Source organism: Peromyscus leucopus, chromosome 15, assembly GCF_004664715.2.
Source record: "Peromyscus leucopus breed LL Stock chromosome 15, UCI_PerLeu_2.1, whole genome shotgun sequence".
Lineage (NCBI taxonomy): Eukaryota > Metazoa > Chordata > Mammalia > Rodentia > Cricetidae > Peromyscus > Peromyscus leucopus.
The window spans coordinates 54,264,544-54,285,307 of NC_051076.1; the positions used below are offsets into that span (position 1 = coordinate 54,264,544).

General features: G+C 55.1%; 1 protein-coding gene across 2 annotated transcripts in view; it reads right to left on the reverse strand.

Moving 5' to 3' along the window:
• The window catches only part of Syt2 (synaptotagmin 2), a 112,675-nt gene that overhangs the window by 32,661 nt on the left and 59,250 nt on the right, over positions 1-20,764 (reverse strand). Inside the window, exon 1 of one of the 2 annotated variants that reach the window (XM_028876634.2) lies at positions 15,613-15,924. The exons of the other annotated variant lie outside the window; for it this stretch is intronic. The gene's annotated coding sequence lies outside the window, so the exon portion shown is untranslated. Of the gene's footprint in view, positions 1-15,612; positions 15,925-20,764 lie in introns of those variants that run through there. 2 annotated transcript variants of the gene reach the window in all.

The window sequence follows — 20,764 nt, forward strand, 5'->3', positions numbered from 1 at the left end:
GTGGCAGGCCCCATGGCGAAGCCTCCTTCCTTGCTTCCTGCCTGAGCTGATTGGCCGAGCCAGTGGTGCCCCCTGCTGTCTGTCTGTCCGGGAGCCAGACTCCTGGCCTGGGCAAGGCTCCTGCTCAGAGAAGAAAACATGGAAGCTGGAGGGAGGCTTCCGTAGCAGAAGGTGGCTATGCTGGCCAGGTAATGGAGGCTGATTATGTCACCAGGGTGCCCACGACCTCAGCGACGGAGGAGCTGGCTCCGTCTTTCAGGCCCATGGAGGGCACACGTGTTATAAAAAAAGCTCTGTGTGTCCACACACACGTGGGCACCATGCGTTTGAGCATAAATATGGGTGTGAACACGTGTTCACAGGCGCCATGCGTGCAAACCAGTGTGCACCGCAGCCGTATGTGAGACGTGAAAAGCCCTGGAGAAGAAGAGACAGCTGGTTTCAGACTCACCACTTACCCAGGAAGCTGTGGTCACGGCGAAAGGCCGTCCACTTGGGTAATGAGGCGATCATCTTACTGCTCCTGAAAAGTGCTCCGGATCTTCCAAGATGGCCCAGAGACCTGACCTGAATGTGGGACACTTCCACCCCCAGACACAAATAGCATAGAATAGCCAAGGCTGCTTTCCCTATCCACGGGGCAGGCGGAGCTGAGCACTGACCACAGGCTCAGTCTCTGTCCAAGAAAGTCATGGCTACTCCGCAGGTGGGTGGGTGAGCGGGGGGGGGGGGGGGGGGGGGGGGCTCCGCAGGTGGGGGGTGGGGGGTGGGTACTGCGGGTGAGTGGCCGGGAGCCTGATTCTTTTTCCCCAGCTCTGAACATTCCTTCCCCAGAGACTGCCCACTTCTGCCTAGCGTCAGTCACCTATGCACACTGCCCGGCTTCCCACAGCCCACAAAGGCTGTCGAGGAGGACATTGCTTATTTCTTCCTATGCTTTCCCACTGCTATCCCAACCCTGCCCAGGGAAACAGCCTGGTGCCTGTGCCTGGCCACAGACAACCGAGAGTAGGATCTCACCAGGAAGGGCTTCTCCTGGAAACCTCTGCTTCAGGCTGCGGGCCAGAAAGGCCAATCAGTGGTAGGGTGCGGGCCTGCCACCCTGGAATGCTCCACCTGTGAGGAGAGGCAGGCAGTACCCTGGACAGCGCCCCCTCCAAGTCCGGCAAAGGAACCTATGAAATGACTGTGCCCACTAATGTCCACCTGGCCCCAGCCTTGAGACTGACCCTTCCAAGTGCAACTGAGTCATGTCCATTCTTTATTCTGATACCCACCTTCTTTCATCCCAAATCCTATGTCAGGCCCTATGCTGAGAGCTAACCATACAAGCTGAAGAAATCCTAACCCTGTCCCCAGGCAGCTCACCCAGGAGATGCCAAACTCCGGCCTTCATGGAATGGTGGAGCTGATGGGACTCCAGTCTCTTGACAGCAGACGGCCAAGACCCCACTGTGAACCCGATGGCCTGGCACAGCCAGCCAAGGGTTTTGCTTTCCATCAGCCACCCTAAGCCTCTGAGGCCCTCTGGGAAGGCTGGCGTCACAGGGGAGGCATGGAAGTGTGCCAGCCCTGAGGTGCAGACTAAGCGGACATTGGCAGCATTCCAAACTTCAATGCTGTACCTCGTCACCTAGGGAGCCACGATGACTCCCACCTTACAGAAGAGAGGGCCTGTAGCATCTCACCTTTCCCAACTGATAAAGAGAGCTGCACCCCAAATAATGGACCAGGCTGGGGGGTGAGAAGTCCCAAGAAGTCTGGGTAGCTCAGTCTATCCTGGTAGGTGATGGAGGTTCTGCCATCCAGGGAAGGGTCAACCTGGGAGGGACTATCCGGCCCCTTTGTTCCAAGAGTGTACTCTCCTCCCAGACACTGGCCAGGAGCAAGGACCAAGACGTGCCGGCCACTCTGCAGACAAGAGACGCCCATTACCGTCAGCACCCCTGACAGCTCACAGTATCCGGGAACGAAAGTGGGTCATGCCAAGTCCTGGGGGCATAATTAGAGTCCTGGAAGCCAGCTTCTCCTGCATGACCTGGGGCTGGAACAGATATGGAAACAGGGCTGCGAGGGATGAACACACACAGCCTCAGAACACCAACAGAGGCAGAGGGAGCAGTCGGGGCAGGATGCACACTGCAAAGCCCCACCTTGGCATCCTGTGGGATCCAAACTGGTGGAAAGGAGCCAAGTCAAGAGCAGATGCCACCAAGAGTGAGCCAGCACCTGGCTTGGGAGGCCAGGGTGAGGCTCAGTTCAGCCACCTTCAGACATGCATGCGGGGGCAGTTGTTAGAAACCCTCTGGGGCCTCGTCTTTCTACCTGCAGTGTGGCATCAGAACAGAACCTGCCTGCAGGGGTCAGCGGGCTTAGAAACGACACAGGAAGCAGGATGCCATGCCCAGATCAGGTTCTAGGACCTTGGGGAACAGGCCTCCAAGGAATGATTGCAACTGATCCAGCAGAGGAGGCGAGGTAGACTACCTACTCACCACCTACCATCTCCTACGGTGGGCTCAGTGCCCTGTTATACCTTCCAGAACTGTGGTTCTCAACCTTTCTAATGCAGTTCCTCATGCTGTGGTGACCCTCAACCACAAAATTATTTCGCTGTTACTTCATAACTGTAGTTTTGCTGCTGTTATGAACCATAATGTAAATATCTGCGTTTTCTGATGGTCTTGGGAGACTCCTGTGAAAGAGTCATTTGACAGCCCTAAGGGGTCACAACCCACAGACTGAGAACCACTGTTCTAGACAGACTCAGACTTTCGCCCAAGCTGCCAAACTTTCATTAAGAAGCCTTCCTTCTCCCATCATGCTCTCGGCTGACCCAGCCCATCCCTTAGGAGGTTCGGCTTGTGGCAAAGCCTCTTTTCCCTCTGTCCTGTCACCTGACCCTGGCTTGTCCCTTGCTTGCCTGAGCCTAGCTGCAGTCCATCCTCCCAGACACCCCATGTATCTCAACAGTGGTGACCTCATCCACCATGCCCACCACACCTCCATTTGATGGTTCAGGTGGTAAGTTGTGTGCAGGCTCCTACTGCATCTAAGTTAAAATGCAATAAAAAAGGGGAAGAAAAACAATCAGGACACACAATGCAGGAAGCCCTGTGGCCAATGTCACACGGCATCTTGGCTCCCCTCAAGGGTCACTCTCCAACACTCTAGCTTGCCCAGATGCTCCAGGATACCCCAAAAGGGGACTATGGGCACCACCCAGATATAAGGAAGGGGCGCAGAAGCTAGAGTCCACTCTGGGGTTTCCTAGGTTAGCAGCTCTGAGCCAAGGTGTTCAAGGAGAAGAGTGGCCAGGTGTAGGCAGCAGGCAGCCCGGCAGAATACCAGGTGACATCAGTATCTCCTGAGTGGGGACCGAGAGGATACTGCACACAGCTGCTACCCGGGGTGGTGATGATGGCTGACTGAGGGAGGTGATGATGTCACAGAGTACTGCCCCAGGCTCCAGGTACCTCACCTCCTGAGAGCTACTCCACAGAGCCCGGCCTGGGGGCAGGCGACCCCCCTAAGGTCCTCTCACTGGGAGAGGGGGTGAACACAGTCCCTGTCTGACTAAGAGAGAAATGCCCCAGGCTCCAGCCTCCCTGTCCCGCACCAGAGAGGCAAGGATGTCATGAGGGCACCACCTACAGAAAGTGGGCAGAGGCCTATTCCGGTCACATGCCCATTGAGGACATTGTCTTATGGAGCACACCCCAGGGTGCACACATCCACCCACATCACCTGGAGAGGTCCGTGCAGCACACTTTACAGCCCCCGAGCCAGAGGGCATCACAAGCCAAGGCCACAGAATGAGAGTGGAGTCTGGCTCCCAAGCCAGTGCTCTCCCAAAGCCCCCAAGCATGGAGCAGTTTCAGGGTTCTGGAGCCCTAGGGGGCTGCAGTCACCTGACCCCTGGCTGAAACTGTCCCTGACATCCCTCCGTGGCTCCTCTCAGACCCCCAGTCCCTGGAAAACCGAACTCTCCTGCCTCCCTAGAGGCCACTGGTGTAACTCTACGTTTCTACCTTTTCTGTCCCAGCCCTGAGGACCTCCTCATGTGAGGCAGGAAGACAGCTTCATCTAACATCATCTCAGCTCTTCCCAGGGGCCCACTGCCCGAGTTGAGCAAAAGTACCTACTGCATTGGTCCGTGGCTCTGAGTAACTCTGGTCCTGACCACGACACCATGCTCCTTATAGACGCCCACCCCTTCTCCTCTAATGCAGTGGGGGCTAGAGGATGAACTCCTTAGGGGGGGTCTCCCCTCTTTTTGGTGTGGGACCATTGATTTATAATCAACATTAAGAATTTTTGCACAAGGCCGGGCGGTGGTGGCATACGCCTTTAATCCAGCATCGGAGGCAGAGGCAGGTGGATCTCTGTGAGTTCGAGGCCAGCCTGGTCTCCAAAGCGAGTTCCAGGAAAGGCGCAAAGCAACACAGAAACCGTCTCAAAAAAAAAAAAAATTTTTGCATAGTCAGCACTGTTCAGTGATGGCCTTGGGGGAATCTCTGGAGGCATAAGTGCCCTGTTGTTAAGGACATGCCCAGACACTCTGGAGGCATAAGCACCCTGTCGTTAAGGACGTGCCCAGACAGGAGACATGGGACTGGCCTGGGTGACATCAAGGTCCCCTTTCTACCGACAGTCTTTCCATCCCTACTGTCCTGGATCTTGCTGCAAACTAGCCTCACTCACCCAGATCCTTAGGTCCCCAGTTTCCTCAAAGAGAAGTAGCTGCCAGTACGTGGGAGGCCGCATGGCCTTCTTACAGGACGGGCTGGCACGGGGGAGGAAGGGGAAAACAAGGCAGGCCATGGCATAAGGAGAAAAAGCCTTCCTCGAGGGTCTGAGATCGGCAGGCCTGCCCCACCTGAGCTGAGGGCCCACTCCAGGGCAGATTTCGGGAGGCCATTGCTGGGTCCAGATGGGAACCTGCCCAGCTCTAGCCTCGGATAGGGCAGGGTTGGCAGGTGTGAAGAGCCCAGCCAGTTTCTGGGGTTGCTAGAGAGCAAGGTGACTGCTGGAGATGTGTAGCGGGTACGCAGCTCATTAAGCCCACAGAGCTTAAAAATAGTGAACTGCGCAGGCAGAGGGGGAAGGGAGCGAGCTGGGCCGCGGCTGCGACTCAGCACGCCAGAGGCCAGAGCAGCCTGGGGGAGGCCTCCACGAACGTGCAGACCGCCACTTGGTCAGCACCAAGTCCTCTGGGTGAGCCCACCGTACAAGCTGCCAGGGTATCACTCTCGTCCCAGTAGAGGCCTGCAGCCCTGAAGCCTAGTGAGGTGATGTAAACTGGGAGAGGCAGACGCCAGGGGATCATGAGCTCAGGGCCAGCCTGGGCTAGACAGTGAGACACTACCTCTGAAAACCAAGCCTGATGTGATGGTGAACGCCTGTTATCTAAGTGCTTGGGAGCTGGAGGCAGGGAAATCAGGAGCCCAAAGCTAGCCTCGGCTACATAGAATTTGGGATCAACCTAGGCTACAGGAGACCCTGTTTCAATCAATCAATCAATCAAACAAAAAAATCAAACAGAACAATAAAAAAAATGAGAGAGGAGGGGAAAGCTATGGCTTAGGATACTCACATAGTCAAATGGGACCACTGTTTCGTTCAAGGTTAAAAAGAGAAAGAGCTCCATGAGCAGCCTTTAATCCCAGCACTCAGGGGGCAGAGGCAGGTGGATCTCTGTGAGTTCGAGGCCAACCTGGTCGACAAGTGAGTTCCAGGACAGCCAAGGATACACAGAGAAACCCTGTCTTGAAAAACCAAAAAAAAAAAACAAAACAAAACAAAACAAAAAAACCCAATAAAAGAGAGAGAGAAAAGATCTCTAGATGAATGCAAAGTGCACCTGCCCAGAGATGGCACCCTTGGCTCTTCCTGTCATCCCCCTTAGGGCCCCTCAACACCACCTCTCTCAGTCTGGTACCACAGGCACCAGCACTAGATGGCCTTCACTCAAATCTTCTCTCTTCGCTTCCTTCCAGTGTGGTGACCTTGGAGAGGTCCCCTTTCTCTGCCCTCAGCCATAAAATAGAGGTGTTTCACACTCCGGCACACAAGGCTAACCGCAGCGCCCTGCGTGTCCCACTGAAACATGGGAGGTGAGCCGGCTGGCAGGGTTATGGAGCAAATAGAGCACTTGGAGGACATGCACGGCCCAGATAGTGCAGACCGCAATGCATGCTTTCACTAAAAACAGGATCGGGAGGGTGCCCTGGGGATCCGCAGCTGTAGCAGCTACTGACTCAATACTGAGCCACACCCCAGTCAAGCAACACATGCTGGGGACCTGGGGACACTCAGCACCATAGCTTTAGTGAACACACACCAGGGCCAGCCTCAGGAGGTGGCTGCAGCCACTACAGAGGGAACAGGACTCAGGGGTAGGGATAGGCAGAAGGGACCCCCCAAGAGAATATTTGGCCACAGAGGGTCCCTGCCCACAGCAAGGGCTGTGATGGAAAGGAGCCTGTGGTAGGTTCCAAGCTTTTGCACATGGCCCCACATCTGTTATACTGCTGAGGTGCCGCTGAACCATCCAGACCTGCATTGCTGGGAGCATAAAGCTTACACAGGGCACGAGAACTGAAAAGAACTTCAGCATTGATTATTCTAGCTGTTGCTGAACAACGGGGAAACCCAGGCCCACATCTGGAAACTCCCTTCCCTTCCAGGCCACTTTCAAGGGCTCCAGGGCAAGACTCCACAATGCTGCGTTCTCCAACAAGCCTACCTCCTATTGGATGCTGTGCTGAAGGCTTTATATTTCGAAGGGAACTGAACTGAGGGTCAAATAAATTCCCTAAAACCGCACTGTAGTCAGAAAGAGGAACACAAAGCGTCTGGTCACCATTCCAGGATTTAGCCACGAGTTCTGGAGCACCTACTGTAGGTCGCCCGGCAGGGGCTAGTAGTGCTCTCGCTACTCTGCCTCACTCTGCCCACACAGAGGCAACTGAGCTGACCTAAGGGTCTAGCATCCAAATCCTGAGTCTATTAACTGAAGGTCTTGCAAATGATGCCTCAGTTTCCACTCTTGGAAAAATGAAGATAATCATAGTTCTTGTGTTGATTAAGGAGCTAGTCTACATGAATACAGAGTTCTAAATCATCAATCAATCAACCCATCCATCAATCAATCAGGCCAAATGGATGCCTCAGCAGGTAAAGGTGTCCACTGTCAAGCCTAGTGAGTTTGATTCCCAGAACCCTCATGATGGGAGAAGTGACTCCTGTGAGTGGCCTCTTGACCTCTACATGAGTATTGTGACATGCACCCCCATAAATAAATAAATAAATAAATAAATAAATAAATAAATAAATAAAAGATTGATTTTAAAAAGTAAACAATTGAACACAGCAATTCCAATGCTAGGTACATAGCCATGAGAAATGAAAGCACTGTCCTGACAGCCTTTCCCCCGGCGCTCAGAGCATCACAGTGTCCCGGGCTGTGAAGCCCTAAGCCAAATGCCTGCCAACTATGCACACGGGAGCATAACGCATGTCCACATCTAGATGCCATCCGCCAGACAGAAGGGGAGCCCTGGTCCTGCCCAGTGTGGGGGTAGCCTGGCACACTGGCATACACCAAGTGACTCGGCTTATGGAAAGATCCAGAAGGGGCAAAGTTATAGAGACGGAAAGCCAGTTCATTAGCTGGATAGGGCTGGAATAATGGAAATTAAGGGGATTGCAACCTATCTGGGGGTTCTGGTGTGTGTGTGTGTGTGTGTGTGTGTGTGTGTGTGTGTGTGTGTGTGTGTAACTGTTGTGGAATTGATATGGTGATGGTAAAATCATCAAAGTGCACATTTTAAAATGGGTTAGTTGTTTTGGCATGTGAACAATAACTCAATCAGGCTGTGTTTTTAAAGGGGGTAGGTATTTAGAAACTCCTGTAAGTAGCGCCAATCCCATTTTAGAAGTGAGGCTCAGAAGGCTGGGCTGGGGCTGGGCTGGGGGTACATGGATTGCCTGGCATGCATAGGACCTGGTTGGTTACTATCCTCAGCACCATGTAAAACTAGGCATGACAGAGCACATCTGCAATCTCAGCGCGCAGGAAGTGGAGACAGCTGGAGCACAGATTCAAGGTTATCCTTGGCTACCTAGTGAGTTCAAAGACAGAGGAAGTACATCAACCTTTGTTTGTTTGCTGTTGTACTGCGGGCCGCACATAGTCCCCGATATTGTTGTTGTTAGATTGTTTGCTTGTTTGTTTTGTTTTTTCAGTCAGGGTTTCTTTGTGCAGCCCTGGTTATCCTGGAACTCACTCTTAGACCAGGCTGGCCTCGAACTCACAGAGATCCACCTGCCTCTGCCTCCCAAGTGCTGGGTTAAAGGTGTGCGCCGCCGCAACCCAACAACCATTTTTTTAAAGAAACAAAAAGAGGCTCAAAGCCACGGTGCCCGAAGCTCGTGGATTCAGGACCTGATTTTGGACTTTGAAAAAAAGTTATTATACTTATTTATTTGTGTGTTCGTGTTCGTGTGTTGGGGGGGGTACACAAACCACAGCACATGTGTGGAGGTCAGGAGATAACTTGCTGGAGTTGGTTCTCTCTTTCCATCGTGGGTTCCAGGGACTGAATTCAGGTTGTCAGGTACAATAGCAGGCAGGTATCCTTACCCTCTCAGCTCAAACTTCAAATCTAGGGCTGTTCTCTGAAGTTTCCCTATGGTCTACATCAGCCCAGATTCATGGGAGACCACATCTGGCCTTGAATGTCCTGGGAAGAGTCAGGCATGGTAGCTCATGCCTCTAATCCTGACAGTGAGAAGTACTGGAGGATTTCAGCAAGTCTGAAGCCAGCCTGGGTTCCACAGTGAGTTCAGTACCAGTCTAGGGCACATGGTGAACTTGAGACCAACCTGGACTATATGAAGAGACACTGGATATATACGTGTGTGTGTTGTGTGTGTGTGTGTGTGTGTGTGTGTGTGTGTGTGTGTGTGTGTGTTTAGTGAGGGAACCTCTATTACCCATACCAAGGACGCCACAAGTGAAGTTCTGCCTATTATCTAGTCTAAACACATCCAATTTACCCAAGGATGATACATAGGGAGATTCAAGGTCAGAACCAAGGTCATAGGAGACAGGCACCAGAGGCGAACCCCACAATACTAGCCAAGTATACCAAAAGCTATACCAAATCCTATACCAAAGCTTAGGGAGTGGGCTAGATGAAACACAGTGATGCCGGGCCATAAGTTCACGGCTGACTTCAGAAGTGACCTCGGCCAGGCAACCTCATACTCTGGGCTCTTGATAGGATGACATTTGAGGAGACACTTGGGGAATGATCCTAGGCAGGCCTCTCTAAGACCCTGAGTAGCTCTGAAATAATGCATTCCCCTCTTTCATCCTACCCCTCGCCCCACATGACCAGGTAAAGAATTAAGGGGCAGTGGGCATCTCCCAGTTCCTGGCTTTGGGTGTACAGCCTGGTCACCTTACAGTCTTCGGCAGATGTTGGGGATTGATGAGAGGCCTGTGGCCTAATCGTTAATCTAGTACCTTCAGCAGACCCTGTTGGCTAATTGTCCCACCTCGGGAAGGGGAAGCAAAGGAACAGAGCACTCTCCAAACAGCAAAGATGCTGGATGTGATGTGGAACCAAGATCCGGATTCTGAGTCACTGGCTCCATGCTATTGGCAGGAGAGGAAGGCTCCTGCCTCTAACATCCCAGGAAGACCTCACCTCAGCCTGTCCAGGGCTCTCAGCCAGGGCATTCAGACTGGAAGGAAGACCCTCTTGCCCTGCCCTCTGCTTGGCCATCAAGGCACAGCAGCATGTCCGTGCCCTGCTTTGGCACTCCAGAGCACAAAACCACCAGGCCTTTCCCCAGACAAATGAAGACCAGAAAATGAGCAACCAGATTCGGCCAAAGCCACCCAGAAGCCGAAGAGTCTCACTGGGAGGACGGCCCGCTGGGTCTGGTGCCAGGGACTCAGTCGGGATGTCTGCGTGTGTCCAGAGAGCAGGCAGGAAGAGGCCATACTGTGGGTGTGCCAGGCCTGCTGGCTCTGCCAGACCGTCATGCACCACAGGACACTGGGGGAGATGTGGGCAGACTGACCTCCTTCACTGCATTTCCAAGAGGGCACAACTGGGATCCAAGGGCTTGAGGTAAGCGGAGAGCTGCAACTTGTCTACAGTCCTCATGGGCAGTCTGCCATGTTCCAGATCCTTCCTGTCAAATTCACTCACAGCCTGCCTCACCCACTTCCAGCTCTGAGCTTCTTTCTCTTCAACATGCTCCCTTCTGTTTTATGAAACCCCCTATATCGATCACGGATGCATTTTACAGAGTAATCTTCATATCTCTACCAACTTCCAGGATCTAGGCAAATATTAGTACATTAAATCCTCACGTCAACCCTATGTGTTTCAAACTACTTTATTTCCACTTTTACATATAAGGACACTGGGATATTAAAATAATTTAGTCAAAGCCTCCCAGACAAAACACTGGAGGAGCTGGAATTTGCACACAGGCCATCCACCCAGGCACCTAGCCTTAGCACCAGATGGCCATTGGGTCCAGTCACACCAGAGATCGCAAGAGCTCCCGTGGGTTCCAGGAGTCCCAGGAGTCAGGAAGGAAGTTTGCTCATGCTAGGAACCTCATGCTGGAGGGAAGGCCAGGGGCCAGGCTACAGTCTGTCCCTGGCAGGTGGCTACCCTCAAGTCCGAGCTGAAGGCACGCTCAGAGATGGCAGCCTCATCAACCACACTGTGAGTAGCCACGTTAAGTCACCTCCATTGATGGCTTCTTGATCTTTCCTACTGGGGCTGGTGGCTGAGACCCGTGTTATTCTTGGGTCAGGTAAACAGCGTTGACTGATCCTAAGAAAGTGAGCGAGCTCAGTAGACCACCTCCCATGGGTGCCCATCTGGCAGTCACTAACCACCACTGATTCCCACAGCGGAGGCCCTTCCTTACACTTCACACAGCCCGTCCTGCTGGAGTAGAGCCCTGTTAGCGCATAAAACACGCATCTGCTTCCAAACACACCCTTTGTTAAACTGCCATGACGAGATTCTCCAAGCCGCGCAAATCAAGAGAAGCCATTCAAACAGTTGGCAGCTGCCATGTGTCCAAGAATGTCATTTCGGCAGAGGGAGGCGGCATGACCCTGTCTGTTCTCCTCCAGCCCCTCTGCATTTCAGGACAGAGAAAATGGAGCAGGATTCCGAGAGGAAACAATGCAGAGGTGGTGTGACAAAGGCATTCTCCACCTCTCCTGACCTACCAAGGACTCGGCACATCTGTCCCCGGGCTTGGGAGCCCAGATAAGGAAGCCTGTCTTTCTGTTCCTTTGCAGTATCTTCTGCAGGCAGCTCAATGGGCCATCTGCTGCCAGACCTTTCTACAAAAGCCTCAAATCCCACCTCTCTAGGGGGTGGAAGGTGGGGAGGCATCAGCTTATAATAAAGGGAATGTATTAGGGGAGAGGGTTGCCGGGAGGACATGTGGCCGCGTGGGCCAGACCAGACCAGCTCAGGGTGCACTCGGACACATAAAGCATTATTCACTCTGGGCAGCATAAAGGAAGCAAGCACTCCGGTCCCCAACTCTACCCTTCCTACCGCCCCCCCCCCCAGTCCTGCCGTCCTTTGCCGCTGGGCAAATATTGACTTTCTTTCACTCGGCTGGCCAGTGGAACCGAGAGCAAAGCACTCGCTGGCTGCTGGCTGCCTCCTTCCTCTGGGAGGCAGAGCCGGCTGGCAGGCTGGCAGCTCGCAGCAGCAGCCATCCCAGACGGGTCAAGAAAGCAGAGCCGGTCTTGAGAATCAGACACCTGTCCTTTGGCCTTTGTCTGGACTCCATTGCCAAGCCCACGTGGTTTCTCCTCATGTTCTGGCTGCCCTGCCGCTGCCGGGTGGCATGTCTGGGTTGAAGGGAGAGGAGTGGGGTGGCCGGTGTGGTGCCTGCAGGACTCTGGCCTGACACCGGGGAACTTGGTGCTCGCTCTCTATTCTTCTAAGAACTCAACATTGTCACCAGCAATGAGGAGGTTCCTTCTCAGGACCCACGTCCTTCCTGCCACCACAGCACTGTGCCTCGGGCTCCGATGCTAGAAGAAATGGAAAATAACTGCCTTCTGCTTAACGAGGAAGACAGAGAGAGAGAGACCGAGGGCCCCAAAGTGCTGACTCAGCTCTACCACTGGTTCTAACACTCTGTGTGATACTGGGCAAGGTGGTCTCCCTCTGGGTCTCAGTCCCCTACGATCAGAAGAACTAAAGGAATGGATGGAGATGGCCCCGAGGCCATCCGGATGCCTAATTCTGAAGTCCCCTTACCCAATGATCCCCCAGCATGCAGCAAATGCCCTGGCTGCATCTGCATTTCCTCCGAGACCTCATTCCTCAGCCTTTCCTCCCAGGGGGGGAGGGGGCGCACCTCTGCCTCCCTGACCGCCTCATGGCTGTTTCTCCACCCCACACCCTGCGCCCAGGATGCAGAGCAGGTGGGGGACACAGGAAACGCGGCACTCTCTGGGAGGCCTGTGCATGGTGGCAGCTGCAAGGGTGACCTCCGATCTCCCTCTGTATGACAGAGAACCCCTAGGCAGCACCAATGAGCACAGTAGGAACACATCAGATTCCAGAGTTTTACCTAAATGATACCCATGTGACCTTAAGAACCCTAAAAGGCAAGGTACGCGATCCCCATTTCACAGATGAGACAAATGAGGCTCCGAGACATAAAAGAAATGGCCTAAATCCACACAGTTACTAAGGAACCTCTGGTCTTAACCATCAGGGCTCGCTGGGCATTGTCATTACCTCTCCGTAGGCTGAGTCACAAGACAGACGCCAGGGACAGCAACCATTAGATGCCTGAGTGGCCCCAACAAGCCTCCCAACAGCCAACAGGGCCAGCACAAATTCTTCTAGCTGGCCTTCCACTTCACATAAGGAAGTTGGGGCCCAGAGAGGATGTTAATTTACCTAAGCTCACATAGCAAGTCTGGGGTAAACCCTGGCCCTGCTTCCCTCTCCACATGACACCCGCACACATGGTCTGGTGTGGTCTCGGGATCTTGGGAGTCCTCCTGAGGCTCAGCGGATCTCTTTGCTCTGCAACTGGCCACATCCTCCAGAAACACCCAGTCTCTCTCTAGCCACCAGCTGGCTCATTCCTGGATGGTCCAGGGAGTGAGGTTAAAAAGCCATCTTGTCATAACCACAGAAGAGACCGGAAGTGGCATCAGCTGAGGAGGGCAGACCTGAGGTAAAGTGAGAGTGTGAAGAAGCCAGCCAGTGTCTCCTCCCCATGAAGTTCCTACTACACAGTGCCTGGTGGCCCAAGGGACAGGGACAGTAGCTGCTCCCACACCCCGTGGAAGCTTTGGTCTCCTTGGGGTGATTATACTGCAAGTCCCCTAGGCCTCACCCTGCTCCCCATGGCCCCTGCTCCCAGCTGCCCTTCTGCCTGTGTGCCACGGGCTTTGACTGATACGATGAATAATGGCCGTGGCTCTTCCGGCTCTTCTGGGATCCACGCTGTATTAAAAGCCCTTCACATGTTTCTTCTTTAATCTCCCTAGGAACACTAGAATACCGCCGCCTTTATCACTGGCTGTGTTTTGACAACGAAGTCTCTGAAGCTCAAAGATAGAAAGGCACTCACTCAAGGTCACTGAGTAGTAACCAGCAGGATGGGGCTCCAGAGGTCTTACTCCAGGGCTGTGCGGAGCCTGGGAACGGGGTCCTACTTCTTAAAGCATGCTTCAAGGCATCTCTGGGGATAGGAAGCAGGGAGGAGCCGTGCCCTGGGAGATCCAGAACCACCTGCTCCCATTGAACACCAGTCTGGTACTCAGGCACCAATCCTGACCTCCAGCCCCAAGTCTCCAGAGACGGACGGGTTCTGGGACATTCTCCGACTTGACTTTCTTCATACACAGATGAGGAAGACAAGAAAGAGGCTGGCCCAAGGACACATCCAATCATACAGATGGGAAGCAGGGCTTGTAAACTCAACCTAACTCCTTTGTTTTCATCCAGGGGTCTTCCTCCAGCACCTGAGACCCAGTGCCAGGCTGAAGTCCCCACAGGTCCTCCCCAAGAATGACCCCAGTGAGATGGTATGCAGGTAGTCCAGGCTGTGCAATGGGCTGTTACTGCTCACACTGGAGATCTTTCTAAGCTGGGAGGATTCTGGAGGTAGCCGGACAGCAGAGCAGACAGCATGACCTTGAGAGGACTCTGACGCTCCTATCTACCCCAGGGACCCTCTCCCCGGGGAAGGCTATGCCCTGTGCAGAGGGTAAGCAGTCCTGGGCTGGCACTGGCCTGCCTTCCTCCCAGGCTGGAGACTGAGGAACAGCAATAACGGGATAGGCTGTAGGCCTCTGTCCACTGGGAAGGTGAGAGCACTATATACCCAGAGGCTGGCCTTCTACACCCTGCTTCCTCCTTCTCTTCAGTTGGGACAGCAGGTGTCAGGCTTGGGGAGACCCCAGATCCTCAAATGCCCTATGTCCCAAACCCCCATTTCCAGATCGACAGAGGGGTAAAAGTGTTCATCAAGGTCAGCAAACAGGTCAGGATGGAAGCCTTCTGACTCCCCCTGGAGTTCTGGGTGCAGAGTTTCACTGTCACCCCACCCCCCCCCGGGGGGTGCACAGGACTCTCTGCAGAGGCCAAGAATCAAAGGTGGTGAATTCCCAGACACAGAAGCTTGGCAGGAGGACTCCTGGGCTCATTCACCGGAACTCCTGCCTCCTCATTCTGCCCTACATCATCCCCATTCCTGTGTGGTAAGCCAATTCCTTACATCCTACTGAGACTCCCATAGGTACACTATTTATCCAAGGTCACACAGCAAATCCTGTAAAGCACTCCTGCCCACTCTGCCCTTCTCCCGGGCCTCTTCTAGGTCCATGGCTGTTTGCCAGGATCCTTGAGAACCCTGGTCCCTTCAATGCACAAAGCCGCGGCACTGGTTGGAGGATGAAAAAAGTTCTGGGGAGAGAACGGGGCAGAAAAGATGACTGCAGATTCTGGTGTGGACAGACCAGGCCGATAAGGAGTGCAAAGGACAGTGAGCCCTGCGTTCTGCAGAGTGCCAGCACCCCCACTGCGCTCCGCTCTGCGCCAGGGGGCTCCAAAGCTCCGCGCACGCACGTGGATCCTCCAACTCATCCTCACTGCGGCGGGGGCAAGCAGGGTCCCCCACGCCCTGCACATGCTTCTCACCGCACACCCACTCCATCCGCCCTCCAGGGCACTTCTTCCTATGGTTCCAAAGCTGTAAGTGCCCTGGCTTTCCAGCTAGCTCCCTGTCCCAGCACAGATGCTCTATCCTAGGCTCCGCACTAGAACAGGTCGAGGTGGAGAGGTTCCTAAGATATCCAGGACATCTCCCCCGGGACAAACAAGTGGATTTCCGGAGCCCGATCTCACCAGGGCGCTGGTCCTGCACTTAGTTTATACCTCAGCCAAGTACCAAACCCAGAAAGTCCGGGGTCCAGCACCAGGCCCTGGGAAGCTGCTGGTGTCCTGGGTGTGGCCTCGCTTGGGACTGCGGGGCATGGGGGATGGCCTCGCAGGGTGCCCTGCTTGGGCTCCCTCTTACCCGGGGACGTTCCGGGAGCTGATCGGCGTGGGCTGGTGGAGAAGGCAGCGGGAGCCTGCCGCCCCGAAGTCCGGGTCCCCTCTTCCCACTCCCGCGCCGGCCGGCGCTGCAGCTCTCCTCCCGCTCCCTCGCTCGCGCGCTCTGCAGTAGTAACAACCTGATCCGCTTCCCCCGCCCGCCAATTGAGATGCGCCTCACATCCGCCTGCACACGCGCGTGCGGCCCCTCCGAGGCGATCCCCGATCCCGATCCGGATCTCGGATCCCGGGGAGCAGGGACCTGCACCGGCACCCCCACGCCCCCCTTCTTCAGCCAGGACAGCCCGCAGAGGGCGGCAGAGAAGGGGCCGCCCCGGGAAGGTGCAGCCTGGAATCACCGGGAAGAGGGGTTTAACCGCATGCGGCCATTCAGAAGTTGCAGGCCGGGTGGTTCAGACCCTGGAACCGCATGGGGCTCCCCCGGCTCTGCGGAGAATCCCTGCCGCCCGCCCGCCCGCGCAATGCCCTCCCACGACACTCTCCACCCGCCCCGCCACTGCAAGCTTTTCCAAGCTTCTCAGTGCTCAAGAGTGGTTGGGGGAGGGGAGCGAGAGAGAGAGGGGGACCTCCGCCAGTCGGAACTGCAGGGGAGAGGGGAGAGGAGTGACGTGCTTCAGGGATACAGTTGAAGGTTTTCCTGAGTCGAGGGGAGGGGGAACAAAAGGCATACCCGGAAGGGAGAGAAGGAGGGGGTGTAGTCCAGGGGGCATTGCGCCAGGTTTCTGGAGGGTGGAGTCAGGACAGGGTGCGGGGGCTTTCCATAGGTAACTAGGGGAGGGGGAACGCGGAAGAAAAGAAGCTGTCCTCACAAGGGTTGTGTCCTGGAGCCCTCCCTGCTTGTCCCACATCTTGCTTTCTTCTTCTTGGGCTTCCACAAACCCTGAGTGAGGACACTGAGTAGGGAGTGGCAGGGAGGCTTGGAACCAGGGTGCCCCCTCTTCCCCAGGGTCTTGGTCTCACCCTTGTCCCTCATACTCCCTCCCCAACACCTCTGCTGCTAAGATCTCAGAAGCCCAGTCCCCCCAGTGGCTGGTCAGGCTTCCCCAGACCACCCCATCCTTGCTCGAGTTGGTCCGGCTTGCTCCACCCTCTGCGGCAGCACCTTTCTCGTCCCCTCCGGTTCAGTACACTCAGAAACACAAGTTCAGGACCCGCCGCCGGCGGAAGTGGTCAGACGAGCTGGGAGAACTGGCTTAGGCTTTCCAGGGTTTCCCCTGAGCATACCTGGGGGAGATGGGAAATTACCAATCTACCATCAACCCCCTCTTCTTCATCTCCCTGTCCTCAGCCCCAAGCTGTGCCATCATGCCCATGCCCAGCGACTGCAGGAGTCCCCGCAGCATGCTGCTCTTTGTGGGGCTAGTGCTTGCTGAAGGCCCCTAGGCTACAAAAAAGCTAACTGGGGGCGGGGGGGGGGAGAATTCCAGGCAGCATGCCTGGGGGGGAGTGTGTGTCTGGACACCTGGCAGGGCTGCACATGGGCGCTGGGAAGGGTGCTCCCAGGTGGCCATTCTCCAGAAAGAAGGGGTGGCTTGAGGGTCAAGAGCTCAAGGTCAGAATATACAGAGTACGGGGGTGGCTCTCAGGTGAGAATGCAGGGTTTCCTTTTAACTAGTGCTCAAAGGCAGGACCCATGCCTGCGTGACCGGAGTGGATGAATGGTGATGCTTGGGATGGATTAAAAGGACACTGCTACAGGAACTGAAAGATGCCTTGAGCTTGCTCACCACTGCCGTGCAATTGGGTCTAAGAGCAGGGGCGAAGTCCGTCTGCAAGGTTATGCCCACACTTTCTAGAAATACCTGTTTGGTTTACAGACTGTCTCCCTGTGCCTGTCCCCTCCTAGGGTGGAGGGGTGGTGAGTGGAATTCTGTTGGCATGTGACAGGATCGGTGCCATCTCCGCAGGCAGGGAGCTGAGCAGGTCCTCTGAGGAAGGTATCTGCAGCTGGCTCCCTCCCTGACGGGTTGTAAGAACAAACCTTGATCTCTCCATCCACACAGGTGGCTTCAGGGCAAGGCAGGGATAGTTCTTTGTGTGGTGATGGAACAGAAGTCCCCTAAAATGTGGGTAACTCCACCAAGGAGTCACAGTGGCCCAAGGCTGAGCCTTGTGATTCTAGATGCTGATCTTTCCCTAGAGTCCTCATTGAGTACATGGACATGCCTCCCCCTCCTCCCCAAGTGCTCCTTCCAACCACGTGTCCTCCTTCTTCGTCTTCTTGCAAGTTTCCTGCCCCTGAGTCTCAAGGTGCTGCCCCTTCCCACTCTCCAGTGTCACCCGGTTCTGCCCTTGCCCACATCTCTGCCCTCAGTGCTCTGCCCTACCCCAGGACCTTTGCACACGCTGTTCTCTTTCCCCTCACCATCTCACCATGTCAGCCCCCCACCCACCCACCCCCAGCACTGCTAGCCTCAGTTCCCTGCCCCTCCCCCTCCTTATTTTCACCCTGTATACTCTGTTGTTTGGTTTGGTTTTTGTTTTTTCGAGACAGGGTTTCTCTGTGTAGTTTTGGTGCCTGGCCTGGATCTCGCTCTGTAGTCCAGGCTGGCCTCGAACTCACAGAGATCCGCCTGGCTCTGCCTCCCGAGCGCTGGGATTAAAGGCGTGCACCACCACTGCCCGCCTATACTCTTAACTGTAATCTCCTTGAGAGGCCTTCCTTTGGTCTAGCCTCCACACACACAGAAAATCCTCAGTAAGCATGAGGCAGAGTGTCCTAAATGCCAGGGCTGCCACAGGTACCTGGTGTGACTAGACTATGTAACCTCTCATCTACGACGTAGGAGTTAACTATAAAACAGGGTTATTATCCTGGATTAAGGGGATGGTGGGTGTAGAGAGACCACGGTACTCTAGGGAAGTGCTCACTCCGCTGGTGAAGGACTCAAACCTTCTGCTACTTCTGGCTTCTCCCTAGGACACTGGATCCTCACCTGCCAAATCTTCTCCCTGCCACAGCACCTCATTTAGTGGCTCTTGAGACCCTGACATCTGTCCTAGACTTCCTGGGCAAAGGGGATTGCAGCTGGTGCCAGCTCTTCTCCTTTCCACCTGGCTTCACCAGGCTGCCACCAATTCCCTGCATTCACCCTGAGTCGGCCCCAGGTACCAGCTCAAACCACCCCAACTCCCAGCCATGGATGCATGCCTTGGCTGACCCAGGAGTAGCCAGGGAAGGGGCTGGAGGTCCAAGTGACCAAGGTCACTCCCAAATAAGTCCACACACCATGAGCAAAGTGTCTCCCTTCAGGTCCAATGAGGTGGCGGCTCTAAGCCCCTCCCATACAGACAGGGAGCTGCCCTGGCTCTCTGCATCTAAGCAGCACACCCCGCCTGTTGCCAGAGCTCCGGGACGGAATGGGGTTGGGGATTACACACGGAAGGGATGCCCTGAAACCCACTCCACATCCCCCTGCTGCTGCTCAGGTGTCCTTCTTCCTGTCCCTGTCACCTGAGCTGACAGCTCCTCCCCCAGGCTTGACTCCAGGAGCACACCACAGCTGGGTCCCTGCAAAGCGGCTTGAGGCTGCTGCATGCACAGTACAGAAGAAGGCTTGCTGGAGGTTAGCTCCCACCCCATCCCCAGGCTTCCCCTGAGCGAGGTGTGAGAGCAGGTTGAGTTGGTATATGACAGCACTTCCCCTTGACGGGCTCCTCCTCTCCACACCTGTCCAGACAATACAAGAGTCCCAGCGCTTCCCTTCTAGAAACTAGATTCCTGCAAAGACCTTCAACTCCTGCAGATGCCACCATGACCATCACCAGAGCTGACAGGGACCCTTTCCTCCTCAATGTTGTCCCTCTTTCCACCACCCTGGTTTCAGAGCAGCAGCCCCCAGACCCAGAAGCCTCCAGCTTCACAGCTGAGAAAACTCAAGTTCCGGAAAGGCAAAGGGCCTTTCTGGAACTTCAGCCTCCGGTCTCCAGGGCCAGGGCCCAAGCCAGGATTCAAGCCCTGATCTGTGGGTTCAGACAGCCACCCACTTCCTGGGGAGAGAGAGGAGAGGACTGCCCAACAGCACACCGCCACTTTGAGCATCTTCCTGCTCCAGCTCCAGTTCTAGCTGGACTCAAAGAGAGCATCTCTAGATCTCCCCAAGGAGGGCTTTTCCTAGACATGAGTAGCAATTCCCAGGCCACCGATGCACAATGCAAGCTTGGCCTTGAAGAGGGAAAGGAAACTGGAACTGTACACTGAGCCTCTCTCCAGAGACTTCAAGGAGCCAAGATAACAGTCCTCCACAGCTGTGGGAGGGAGGCACCTCAGGGAGGGTCCTCCACTCCAGGTAAGCCTGCCCACCTGAAGTGGGGGTGGGGCACTTGCTCACACACGGCGACCTCTACTGCCATCTACTGGTCGGAACACACAGCCTCTGTTAGCTGGATTTCTAGCACAGTTGGATTTTTCCTGTAGAGAAAGAGAGAATGCAACCTGGAACTTTCTGTCCCACATTTTTTGGGTAAGCATTCCTGAGGATGCACTGTGTGTCACACACTCTGCTAGGCCTGGGAATGACACACTGTAGGTCACAGTCCCTACTGGCGGAGAGAGGCACACGAGCTACAGAGAGAGAGAAGAGGTGGCCGTGGGATGGGGTGTTTCCCTGGGCCTCCGTGGGGCCTGCTGTGGAGAAACTCCCAAGCAGACAGCCTCTCACTGGCACCCAGAGTCTGCCTTCTGCAAGGTCTCCCAGCCTCGTTCACAAACAGGGTGGGAAGGAGTGATGGGGAATGGAATGGGACTCAGGCATCGTCAGGGGCCTGAACTCAAAGGGCCTTGGAGGTCAGACCGTGAGCAGTGAGGCGCACTGTGAAAGCTTCCTTACATCGGGGTGAGGCTTGGAGGTGGGGCAGCCAGGGAGCCCCAGAGAGATCGCAGCCAGGACTGCACAGGTATAGAACAGACGTCACCGTGGCCCACAGTGGCCCACCACCGGTAGAGGAGGCCGCAGGGCAACCTCGGGGGCTCTGGAATGCATGACTGCCACTGTGGCGCAGTCTGTCACCAGAGTGCAGAGACTGTGGGGTATGAGTTAGGACAGTCCCCGTGAAGAAGCCTGGACTGCATTCCGGGGAAAACACCATGCAAACACTTAGACATGCGGATGTGG